Source organism: Ursus americanus, chromosome 1 (genome assembly GCF_024610735.1).
Source record: "Ursus americanus isolate L20-20 chromosome 1, mUrsAme1.1.p, whole genome shotgun sequence".
Taxonomy (NCBI): Eukaryota; Metazoa; Chordata; class Mammalia; order Carnivora; family Ursidae; genus Ursus; species Ursus americanus.
Genome location: NC_142127.1, coordinates 25118993 through 25131861, shown reverse-complemented (window position 1 = coordinate 25131861; position 12869 = coordinate 25118993). Strand labels below are relative to the sequence as shown.

The following is a 12869-nucleotide window of genomic DNA, read 5'->3' as shown; positions in this document are numbered from 1 at the left end:
AATAACATTTGGCTATTTCTACTTTCCTATCATAAAGATCTATAGGAAAGCAATAAAGGACTAATTTCCCCCACAAAAAGAGTGTATTAGAATAAAAGTTTATTTACATATTTGAACCTTTCGTGGAGAGTATTTATCAAGTGAACATCCCCATTCCAGACTCTCGGAGCTATTAAGTAGCTGGCGATATTTAACATGTAACTATACGTTTTTCATTAGAGCCAATCTTTTCCTCTCCAGAATTGTGAGAGAAGACTGTGACCCTATAGAAACAGGGCAATGCTCTTGATTTCACAGATAAAAGGCTACTTAGAGATGAATTTGATTAGAGTGGGTGTGGACATGCTTTCTGTATTAGGCCATCCATCTGAACTGTGAAGATTTTCCCTTTGTATTGACTTTTTGTTTCAACAGGAAGATGAACATTTCCCGACTACTGTCACACATTGAGCAAGGCGTCAGAGGTTTAGAGGACTGACATTTCAAAATACTCAATCAGGAGCTAGTCACCCCTTCTCAGACTTCCTTGCTCTAAATCGGAGGTGGACACTGAAATGGGCCACAGGTTCAGAAAATCATAAATCATGCTTCAGGATGTCTCTATAATTCTATCATTAAAGTGGCAATTACCCAAAATAGCTCACTCTGAAGGTTTCAATGATTCTTACGGCAACATTTGATGACAATGATCCTGGAGTTTTAAAGAAATCTTCGATTACACACATACATATATATTCACTCGTCATTTATTTTTAGAAAAAAACTGTACAGAAAGAGAACATCACTCAGTGCTGCAGTGCAACCATTCTTGAGTGAGATGTGTTCCGACATTTTACAACTGTATGGAGAGGAACTATCCAAGTACACTCAATTATGAGAAGTGAAAGATTAGAAAATAAGAGGAATTTAATTATCCACATTAGAATTTGACAGACTACCCGGGCCAATCGCTCTCTCTTTTTTGTTTTTTTTTAATAAAATTGCATGTAAGATTTGGGATGGCTCAAAATAGCCTCCAAATAGCCTCCTCTGTTTTACGTATCTATCAAAAGACAGTTAAGCTCATGTTTGCCTAATGATCTGAACACCCTAGCAATGTCCTTTACTTACAAAAAGTTCCAAATATTTACTTTATAAAGTGTTGCCACAGAAATAGTAATCTAGAAATATAAGGTCACTTGTAACTAACCCAAGAAAACCGGTAACGTCCTTGACCTCTACCTTCCTCCTAATCTCAATTTAAATATTTTGATTATGAATGTATTATACAACATCACAATTTGTTAACATACACAAAGAAATATGAATTAGCCCAAACACAACGTACAATCTATTTCTCTGCCATTATAAATAAACCATTATTAAAATTATAAAAAGAAACATTTCAACGTACAAGAAACAAACATAATTAGATTTACTAGATTCTGAGGGTTTAGGAAAGAGCTAACAGTTCAGTTTTCAGTCTAGTAAATTCAAACAGTGATAAAATGTAAGTATTTCAGCAGTACATTTGCATTTTTGGTGCATGCTATGCAATGAAAGGGGATCTTTTACTGCCAACACAACCAAAAATAAAATGCATTTTAAAAGTTTCTTTATCCAAATATATTATTGCATTAATCGTACATAATCAGTGATTTATGAATTCATTTGAGGATGCTGGATCAGAGAACTATATGAAAGCAATTCATTCAAAATATACTATCAGAAAGATACAGTTCACATTCTTTCCTCTGTCTTCCCACTAATCCTTCCAGTTACTAGGCAGTCTGGAGAAGTCTGCTACTGCTCTCTACAGTTTAAATGCATCCACTTCTTAATTACAGTCAGTAATTGACTTTGTTCTGCTCTATCCCAGACATTCACAGGAAAGCAGTTTCAAAGTCTTTGACTGCTCAAGTCCATTTAATTCAGGTTTCTATTCACATTTTACATTACCTCCTTAAGGTTTTCTGATAAATGGTTTGCTGAATCATATTTGGAGTTTGAACAATCGAATTTTCAACACTCTTGGGGAAAAAAGACATCAGTAAAGACTGTTAGCTTTAACTAAACCTTTTGATTGAACAATTCCTGATGACAATCTGAAGTGATGTAAAACTAATAACAGGCATACAAGATTTGATATTAAGCCATGCGAATGTCTTCTTTCTATATCATGTTTTGCTTAAGTGACAGATGCTGGTGCAAGGTGGATGAAGAAAGCACAACGGGTTTAGGCAAGAGTGACTGGTCTCCATTTTGCTTCAAAGCCTACTTGAGACAAACATCTCTTGAAATCCCTCCTTGCCACCAACTCGTATTTCGAAGGGGTATATCCTGGCAACAAAGCAGTCTTAGTGAAATGTGCTAGTGTTGTCAATAATAGATATCTTTAATTACCTGTCTGGGGAAATTTGCCTCAAACTTTTCACACTCAATAAAGATCTGTCTGAATTCTTGCTGGTGATACATGGATGTCTAGGAAATCATATGAAAGTATCCACTGGGCGACGTGAAGAATAGACACGTTCTTTAAGGCTTTTGGTATTATTTCAACAATAGTTTTCCTCTGGTCTAAGAACCTAGGTCTGTGGCCTTGTTGTGGTTCCTCTGAAGATGGGAGCAGGTTATCTCCCAGCTCCAAACTCCACCAATAAGTGATGAGGAGAGAACAAGTGTGTTGTTAAGGCTTTATTAACACATGGAATATTGTTATGCTAATTTAAACATCTTTGAGGAGTTTTAATTAGTAATGTTTGTGTTTATTTAAGTATTGCCCTTTGCAGTATCGTCATTCTGGCATTTAGTCTTTCCCGTGTTTGATTTTAATTTAAGTGAAAAATAATATGTAGAATAACATTAGACTATTAACAATTTCTGTAATTTGGTTTACCAGAATAGAAACAAAAACTTTTTAGAATTTCACATTTTTTTCCTAATTATAATTTTATTTATTATAAAGAATTTTGAAAAAATAAAGATAGCAAAAAAGCAAATTAAAGTTATTCATGTCTCCACAGACTAAACATAATGGACATTTTAATTTTGTTATTGCCAATCTTTTATAAATAATGATCAAATGTATATGACAACAATCCATGCACAACTTTATGCTATGGATGAACACCTTATGAGTAAAACGTATTTGATGGCTAAATATTATTGGCTATTTCCATTCCAGTTGACCTCAAACGCATGTTGAGACTATCAAAGGTACAAGAGATAATGAGTGATATGTGTTCCCCTCTTTGATAGTAGCACCTTTCCTATCACAGAATAAATTCCACAAATAATTCTTTGTTCAGGAGACTGAGAGGGGTGTCTCTGACCAAATATCCCCCTAGTCATCAAGGACTGATTAAGCATCCATTAAGTGCAAGGCACATCGCTAGAAGCTAGGAATACACCTCCCCACCCCTCAAGAGCTCACAATCTGTTTGAATAAATAGGACATATGCATATAAAGATAAATAACAATAGAAAATGGCTTATATCAAGTTCCAACGTGAGTGGCACAGACAATGCGCATGTCAAGATTTCAGAGGAGGGAGTAATTACTGCAGACACATTTACATCATGGAATTATACATAAACTGTTGGTTATGATACATTATTCTTCAAAGGTTGATTGTATCAGAACTTTAGTATATTAAGGATATGAATACTACCACTTGGTATGCAAAGTGATATCAGCTTTAATGATCTCAAAGCACATAATAAACATTCTTCAAATGCAGCTTCCTTCCACTATCATAAAGTAATTTTGCAAATGAAGAAAATGAAGCAAATGAGGAAAATGAGAATGCCATTCTATCAAATGATAGAATTAAGAGATTACAAAGATCTTGATTTCTAGTTCACTAGCCCTCAGCAAACAATCTTATACAATCAAGGACTCTATGCATATGGGAAAAGGACTATAGTGATTTGGTTTCGGTTGTGAAATCTGGAATGTGAATCTTAGAAAAAAGTCGCTTGTTTCTTTACTGTTATGTTAAAGACAGCCCAATTTTAAAGGATCACCCAATATCCTTATTCAGCTGTTCTCTTCTTTTTTTTCCCCCCTGAAAAACAACCACTATCCTACTATGAAAAAATATATCTAAAACAGGATTGGGGAATCCAAAAAAATTCCTTCAAATCCTAGAAAGGACTAAAACAATCCTACATTTGAACTAAGTATCATTCATATTTTGCTTATGATCAATCTTTGACTATGAACCAAAGGGGAATTTATTCCATCTTAATGAAGCTGAAACTGTATGTAGGAAATGTGTACGAAAATATGCCAAATATTCAAATAGTCCTAAAAAAAAAGTTAAATGATATGACTACAGTGATTTTACAAATAAGTGAATTACCCATTTAGGAGGAATGGAATTTAATTACTATTGTATTTGGAGACACTTTGGACTTCATGATTAAGTCATTATATTTGAATTAAATTAAGTAAATATAAAAATTTATGTCAAAATATACCAAGTTCATTTGAAGTGAATATGAATTATTTTTTGAAATTAATTTTGGCTCTATCTTTATTGAATTGAAATATAGTTATATATTTTGGCTACATTATAGTGAGAACTCAAAGCCTAAAATTGAAGAAATAATGCTTAAAAAAAAATCCCAGATTCACATTTTTTTCATCGTGCATCACACTCCACAAGTATCCATTTGATATAGCTGATCAAATAAAGGTTGTCATGGTTATACTAATAGTTAAATTAGTTGGTCTCAAAGGTGTTTGTGACCACCAATGAAATTACATTATCAAGCTGCATGTCTATCTCAAATTACAGTCTGGTTTGAGTAACTCCTAACATTTTTCTTAACACGTTGAGCGAAGTTAACATAAAACTATGGGTAAAATATCAGTTAGAAGTAAAAGGTCTTCAATTTGTCTTTCCAAAAATGTTTCTTGTTAAAACATTTTGTGAGAAAGTATCTGCCTTGTGTTCCCAATGTTGCTAGATGTTAAGTAAATATATGCTGATTATAAGAAAAAAAGTTGCTTTGGCAACTCTCTTATTAAAATGCATTTGTAACCCCCATCTGTCATGAAAGTTTTGAAAAGTTTGTTTACTTTGGATAGCAGCCTTATGCAGGGTTACCCTAGCAAACAATGATAGCAGTCTTCAGAAGTTGTGTGAAGAACAAGCCACTAGGGATCCATTTTTGTTTTAATTGGCACACACAAACACTTTTCTGGTCTGTCAGGAAGATCAAGCTAATATGCATGGAGGGTGTTATATTCTTAGCTTTGGGGAGCAGTAAAGCTCCCTTTATTTAAGTAATTTAAATGATAGACTGCAAAAACTTTGCAAGTCAGAAAAATGTTTTATACTTTCTTAGGGAATATTTGTTTTAAGCAACGGAAAATGTTCTACATATCTAAAGATGTTGAACCTTATGCTATAATTACCCTTTCTTTCTTCTGACTCCATGAAATATTCTTAAATCCACATGCTACTAAATAAGGCTAGCCACCAATGGATCCTGAATTTCCCACAACTCCCCCTGTGTTAACAAATGTGTGTTCATTAGTTTCCAGATGTTTATTGGATATGTTTTCAATGTGTTTGGGGTTGATTGATTTGCATGTACATTTATTGAAACCCTCAGTGGTGTCATCATATCAAAATAACCTGCCCACATAAGCAATTTCTTATTTAATAGAAAGTAAAGAAATGTTGGGCTACACACACAACAGATCTCAAGTGCATTCCAAAATCTAAGGTTTAAGGACAACCTTTCAAGAAACAGTGCATTTTAATTGAAATTGAGTTGTACCTTTGACATCCAAATAATTTGGTGCATGCAGATTTGTTCTGCATAATAAAATTAGCCCCATAGTAAACATCCACGTCTCTATCACTTGCCCACTCTACCTTTCTGTTTAACGAAATACACAAACTCAAAATTTATTTCAATCAAACAAATGTTAAACAAAAACTCATGTGCATTCTTTTATCAGTAGGAAAATATTTTAAGTACTGAGAAACAGTCTTCTCAATATTCATGAAAGAATACTATCTAAGTAATTAGTAGATAGTTTAGCAGTTTCCACAGTTTTGCAGTCAGCTACACCAAAACTTTTGCCTGTGGTGCTCATATGAAAAACGACAGAAAAAGTGACTAATCGAAGCAGTTGGTGTATAAAGATATCAGCTTAGAGTTTTGTTGCTGTTAACGTTAATTTCTAAATTTGGGGAGAGTAGTTGCCTCTAGATAAACTAATCATCCTAGGACTCATGTTTCCTGGTACCCACCATTCAATCAGTCACTGCCAATCACAGATCAGTTTTTAATCTGAGCTATGTTCACTGTGCAAAATTACTCATTTAGTCCCATGACATTTGAAAATCTGCAGCTCCCACTATTTTCAAATTGGAAAGATTTTCATTATGTCTGTTATTTACGTAATGCCCAATTTTAAAAATTTAACAAGTAAAAAAGTATAAATACAAAATCTTCCTTATCCCAAAGTATACTAAATTATGGTCTATCCTTCAATATTTTTTGACCCATGAATTGACATTGTATATATGTTTATATTATAATGAAAATATCATGTCATGTAAAATTTTTATGCATATAAATATCTACACTACCATCATCTCCCACATGGATTTAATAACACTATCTTTTGATTTCCCCACCATCTTATCCACACTTTCTCTTCCAGTCCATATTCCATATTGCAGCCATCGTGATCTCTCTGAAATTTGGATCTAATCATCCTATTCCTCTGCTTGACATCATTCTGAGACCCCCCACAGATGTTACATTGCAGGGCAAACTTTAATTCAGCCTACCAGACCCTGTGTTCTCTGCCACCTACCCACACTGTAGCCCCCTGCTTTATATTTCCCTTTGCATCTCTATGATCCAGCCATGTTGAAATTTTTTTGTTCCCGAACTGTCCCATCCTGATTACCATTTCTTCTCATAGAATAGGTTTCCATTGCCCAGAACCCTCTGACTTCCTCTATCACAACATTCAGATCAATTTAGATGTCACCTTTTCAGAAAGGGGTTCTCTGAAATAGATATACTTCCTAAGCACAGCCATGATATCTTGATCCTACTTTATTATAAGAAATATTGGTCTGCACTGCAATTCTCTGTTGATTTCTCTGATCCCCCTACTGCACTATATTCACTCTGAAGCCAAGGACAATTGTCTCCTAATGTGTGGCTGCACAACCTACACCTAAGAGGCATTAAGTAAATAATAAATGGATGAACATTATCTGCCTTCTACATTTCAGTGAATACATTAAATGCTAATGTTTGATATGCCACAGTATATTTAACTCACCCTGCACTGTAAAAAAAAAAAATATGGTAAATAAATTTATATTTGGATTTAGCCAGCTGGACTCAGTTTAGATGATCCCAATTTTGTTGGCAACATCCAAAGCACCATAGTCAAAGGCCAGCCGAACATAAGCCTTTTTCTCTCCGTCAGGCCTGATCAAGGTGTTAACCCTGGCCATGTCAGTGGCCTTCTTTACAACCATTTGACTTGGTGTTTGTTGGCTTTGATATGCACAGTGAACACAAGCGTGTTGTTGTCTTCTATTTTCTTCATGGCTGACTTGGTAGTCAAGGGGAACTTGATGATGGCATAGAGGTCAAGTTTGTTTCTCCTGGGGTTCTCTTCCAAGGATATTTGGGCTGCCTTTGGAGATGCAGTATCTTGGGCTGCTGGAAAGTAGGTGACATGAAGATCTTTCTTTTGTGACTGTGGATTTCTTTAAGTACCGTGTCCTTGACCTTCAAAGCCTTTGCTTTGGCTTTGGCTTTGGCTTTGGCTTTGGCTTTGGCTTTGGGAGGGACAGGGGATTCCTTCTTCACCTTCAGTTTCACCTTCATGAAAGGCAGCCATTGTAATAAAATTTGAAGGTTGCAAGACCATTGCATTCTTTTAGGTAATGTAAGTAGTTTATTTTGACATCTACTAAGACTACTTTTATTAGAATAGAGTAGGCAATCTATTACGAAGATTGAGAATCGCAGTCTGAGGCTATATTTTCCCATCACTCCACAAGTCCTAGACTTCAGACAATAGGATTAAATTTGGAGCCAGGAGTTAGGAAGCCTTGGAGTCAGGAAGCACCAAGAGTGGGTCTATATTTCCATACATATCTCTAGAATAGAATGTTCTTGATTATATTACAAAGCCACCATGCGTTCTGCAGGGATAATCTACTAGACCAACCAAGCATCTTACATTATGTATGGACATTTCTAACTGAGAGTTGATAATGTGAAAAACTGGATGAAAGTTTAAGATTTTCAAGAGTTAATACTTAGGTTAATGGTTCAAGTCTTTAGAGAACCTCGGTGATGCAAAGGTGCTCATTGCTTGTCAATCAACATTGCAGCCATTAATTTCACTAAAACACTATTAACAAGCAAACTGTGGGAGGACAAGTGGTAATAGTTATGTTACCAAGAATTTTATTTAAAAGTATTAGCTAATTAAAGATACAGTGACTTATGCAGAAATGGGTATTGTCACCACAAGTTTATTACTTACACGTTTCCCATTAATAAGTGCTGAGATTGCACAACAAGAATAAAAGATGTTGCAGTATGTATCTCCGTGCTATTGTAACATATTTGGCCATGATTATGAGTGTTTATAAAACATTCAAGAATTGTTCCATGTCTACTTACATTAATGAGAACACCTGTTAACTTTAGTGCTGTACAGACTTATTTGCATTAGATTCAGGTTTTGCATACTGTACATCACTTTTCGAAACAATTAGATGCTTATAGAGAAATATAGCTGAGTGAAAAACAGCAGCTTGAATGCCTTCCGGCTCAAGACAATTCAACTCCAGGTTTCAGGGAAAAACAGAAATCTGCTGAATTACAATGCTGACAGTTAGAAGAGAAGGTAGGTGTATTTTATATTTTTTTTACATTCAGAGAACAGAAGATACATATTAAAATCTGTGCTTTACTCTTCAAGTAAAATTACAACCAACTAAGACAGTTTCCAGACAACGATGCCAACCAGTAATAGATGACAGTGCCACTACAAAGTGGATTCTCCATAGTCTTGGGGACTTCTAACCCAATGATGATCTCTTTCTAGTCTCAGAAAGCTAGACGATTTCCACAGGTGAAAATGTACAGACCACTGCCCGCTTGGTATTGTTTACGACCGTTGACCACAGGGCCCTTTCCATGTGATGATAACACTGAAAGGAGTGAGGGAGCTGAGGATACTCCCACTCTCCACCCCCTGAGTCTGTCACTTCTGAGCTGCCAGTGACAGCATAACCCAAACCTACCCACTTAGAAAAGTACCATAATTCCCTCACGGAAGCCAGTGAGTCTGCCTTATTCATTATTCAGAAAAAACAGTCGTAACTTTTGTAGGTCTCACTCTATTGACACATCTGTCTGCCACTCCCCATAGGATGTTAAAGCTTCTGCGACTTAAATATTTTCAGTTATTGAAAAGGGAGCACTCACACAAATCTGTGGATTCACAGCCTCTATTATCATCATTATATTTAAGAGGTGCAATATTTACATCAAAATGACTCAGTTGGTGATACATTCTAAAGATAAATGTGTATTTATGATCTGAAGAAGTGTGATTTATAACTACTTTGTCAGACATAAACAGAGTGCCTCTGTGCTGTTCTAGTAAATGCAGATTAGCCAGGGCACAGATGAACTCTCTTCATAGGATTAATTCTACCTTGACCTAGGAAATGAGGAAACAGAATTCCCCCTGGAGAATGTGTAGATCACAAGAACGAATGGTATCTATTCCTTCTCCACTGTCTCACTATGTAGTCTGGGAAGAATAACAAATATTAGGTGAGGATTTGGGGATCAACTAGTGATTTTTTTTTTAAGATTTATTTATTTGAGAGAGAGCAGTAGGGAGAGGGAGAGAAAGTCTTAAGCTGACTCTGCACTGAGCGTGGCGCCCCACACGGGGCTCAATCTTACGACCCTGAGATCATGACCTGAGTTCAAACCAAGAGTTGGGTGCTTAACCAACTGCACCACCCAGGCGCCCCTCAACTAGTGAATTTTTGTTGTCTGGAATCCAAACCTGTGTAATTCAAAAAGTTAATACTATAGTAAAACCTCACTTTTAGATTCTGAAAATTTTGAAATTGTATTTAACCAAGTACTTGACAACCTAGTTTTTGCCCTCCATAAAATAGCATCAGTATTCACGAAGGATAATACATTAAGCATATGTGTAATTAGGAAGTTCACAAATGAGGAGAAATTTCTCTTTTCTCATGAATTCTAGGCTTAAGTAAAGGGAAAATTTTGAAATTTTTTTCCAAAAATATGCAAAAATGATAATTCTGTCTATTGGAGAAAATCCCTAACTATTTATTCAAAAGGGTTATCTTTAAACAAACATGAAAAAAGTATCTGGCATTTTAAACACTATAGTGTAGTGGTATATTATATATAATACAATGGTATATAAAATATAATTTAATGGTACTTAAAAAACCACTTGTGATTATATGGTAGACAATGACATCTGTCAGTTGAGCAACAGGAAACATATTGAATAATGGAGACATTTGACATTTGGAATGACATACACATTACTCCATACTAAATATGTGCAAAAACACTTAATACTCTCTATTTTCCCACCGGCCAAAATGATATTTGTGTTAAAAATAGAACCATTTAAAAATGTTGGACTTAAAAAAATATTGGTTGCATTATCAGTGACTATATAGGGGGATTACATAATTTATTGCCTAAACTGATAATTTTGAAAGCAAAAGAGGTATTATTAATAGTTACACCAGGACAATAGGTCTATTTTGTATACATTGGGACATATGGATCAATATTTATCACACACAACAGGAGGCAGCAATCCAACAGCCACTGTTCTTTAGGGGCCTAGTCAACACCTACTAATGTCAAATTCTAGGAACTGTGAAGTATTCCAAAATAAGTTAGCAGTGACCTTTGCTCTTAAGAAGCTTATAATCTGCTGTGACAATTAACACCAACATGGGAAAACAATGAGAAACAATAATTATGATTCAACACGGGGCCTATGTACTCATTTTTAAAGAACAAACCACAGTTTCTCTCAGGGTAAACTGGAGTCTTCAGGGAAGAAGTCTGGAGAAAGTTCTTACAAGGATAGATGAGACTTAGTAGAAGGAAGGAGGGGACAGGGAAGGTGACAGGAGCAGTTTGTGCAATCGCTGAGAGGCAGGAAAGAACATAGCATCTCTAGAGGACATTCAAATGCTGTTCCTAAGTCCTCTTTGTGGGTTCTTTTCCCTTCACTCATCCTTAGATGGAGATGTCCATCAACATTCTCTCCTAAGCTTTGATCCTTCTCACTTAAGGACATTGAGTGACACTGAGTGACATTACCAACTCCATTTTGTTTGCATCTGAGTTATAAACTGATAAATCCTTAATTTGTACCTCTAGTTCAGACATCCTTACCTGTTCAGTATCTATTTGGTATCTATTTCAGGGTAAGCTGCCATTATCCCTGGTCTGATCGCTCTACTGCTAGTTTGTGTTTTTACAAGCCATTCTCTACATCCTCTTATTAGTGAATTCTTGATTTCATCCTTGGAGATCTTTATAAGTAGATTCTCATGCTCACTGGGACCTAAAGATCAGACCCTAGGAGTAGGGCCCCAGAATCTGTTTACAGAGTTCCACATGCAATTTGAAAGTTACTTTCTGCTCTAGACTTCAGGTAGATGATCTCCAAACCCATACCTGTCACATGTCATTTAAAAGTCACTGATTGGATTCCTATTATCCTAAGATACACCTAAATTCTTTAATATAGACCACCAAGTGCTTCACAACTTCTCTCTCTGTCTCCAACCTTTTCTCTTTGAGTCCTCTACTTACTAACTACATAACTTTGAACAAGTTATTTAGAATCATTGTGTCTCAATATTCTCACGACTAACCTGATGAAAATAATAATACCATATAGGACCATTGTGAAGACCATATGAGATATAATCCAGAAAAAGAATTTAGCATAGTACCTGGTACATAGTTAGTACTTTAAAATACTATGGTTATTGTTATTTGATGCTTTGGGTTCCCCGGATTTTTACAAACTTACTGTCTTCCTCCAGGAAACTAGCCAAATATCACCTACTCAGGAAAGGCTTTTCTAACCTCAGTAGGTCAAAAAAAAAAAGCATCCCTCTGGTCGTCCATACCTACTCCATCATGGTGTTCATCCCACGATCAAACTTATCAAATTTCTCTTCTGATGTTTGCTACACTTTAAACTCCCTGGCGACAAAGACCATGTGTTCCCAGCACTTAGCAGATCATCTGGAATACCACGGGCCCTCAAGAAAGGGTTATAGAGTGAATGGAAGCTCAGTTGACATAGGTTAATACTGTAAAGTTGTGATATTCAGATAACAGAAGACCTGTAAATTTAGAAAGTGTATGAGCAACAAACCGAGGTCCTCAGAGGGGAGGAGGGTGGGGCAATGGGATAGACCGGTGATGGGTAGCAAGGAGGGCACGTATTGCATAGTGCACTGGGTGTTATACGCAACTAATGAGTCATCGAGCTTTACATCGGAAACCGGGGATGTACTGTATGGTGACTAACATAATACAATAAAAAAACATTAAAAAAAAAAAACAACACCAACAAAAAATAAAGAAGGTAAAAAAAAAAAAAGTGTTTGATTTGTTCTGTTAAGCAAGAGTAAAGCAATGCTAGATCCCGGAGCAGATCTATCAGTAGAGTGAGCATAGGCTCGGAGAAGCAGAGGCATTCTCTTAAAGCTAGATCTGTATTGCAACTTCCCTAGTCATCGGCATGACTCTTTCTTCCCAGGCTGTGCCAGGCCAGCTCTTCT

The 12869-nt window shown here is 35.8% G+C and overlaps 1 protein-coding gene and 1 pseudogene across 1 annotated transcript in view; both read right to left on the bottom strand.

Annotated features, from left to right (window-relative positions):
• The window catches only part of ARHGAP15 (Rho GTPase activating protein 15), a 597544-nt gene that overhangs the window by 301174 nt on the left and 283501 nt on the right, over positions 1 to 12869 (bottom strand). The window lies entirely within an intron of this gene.
• Positions 7360 to 7860, bottom strand: LOC123783147 (large ribosomal subunit protein uL23 pseudogene; annotated as a pseudogene).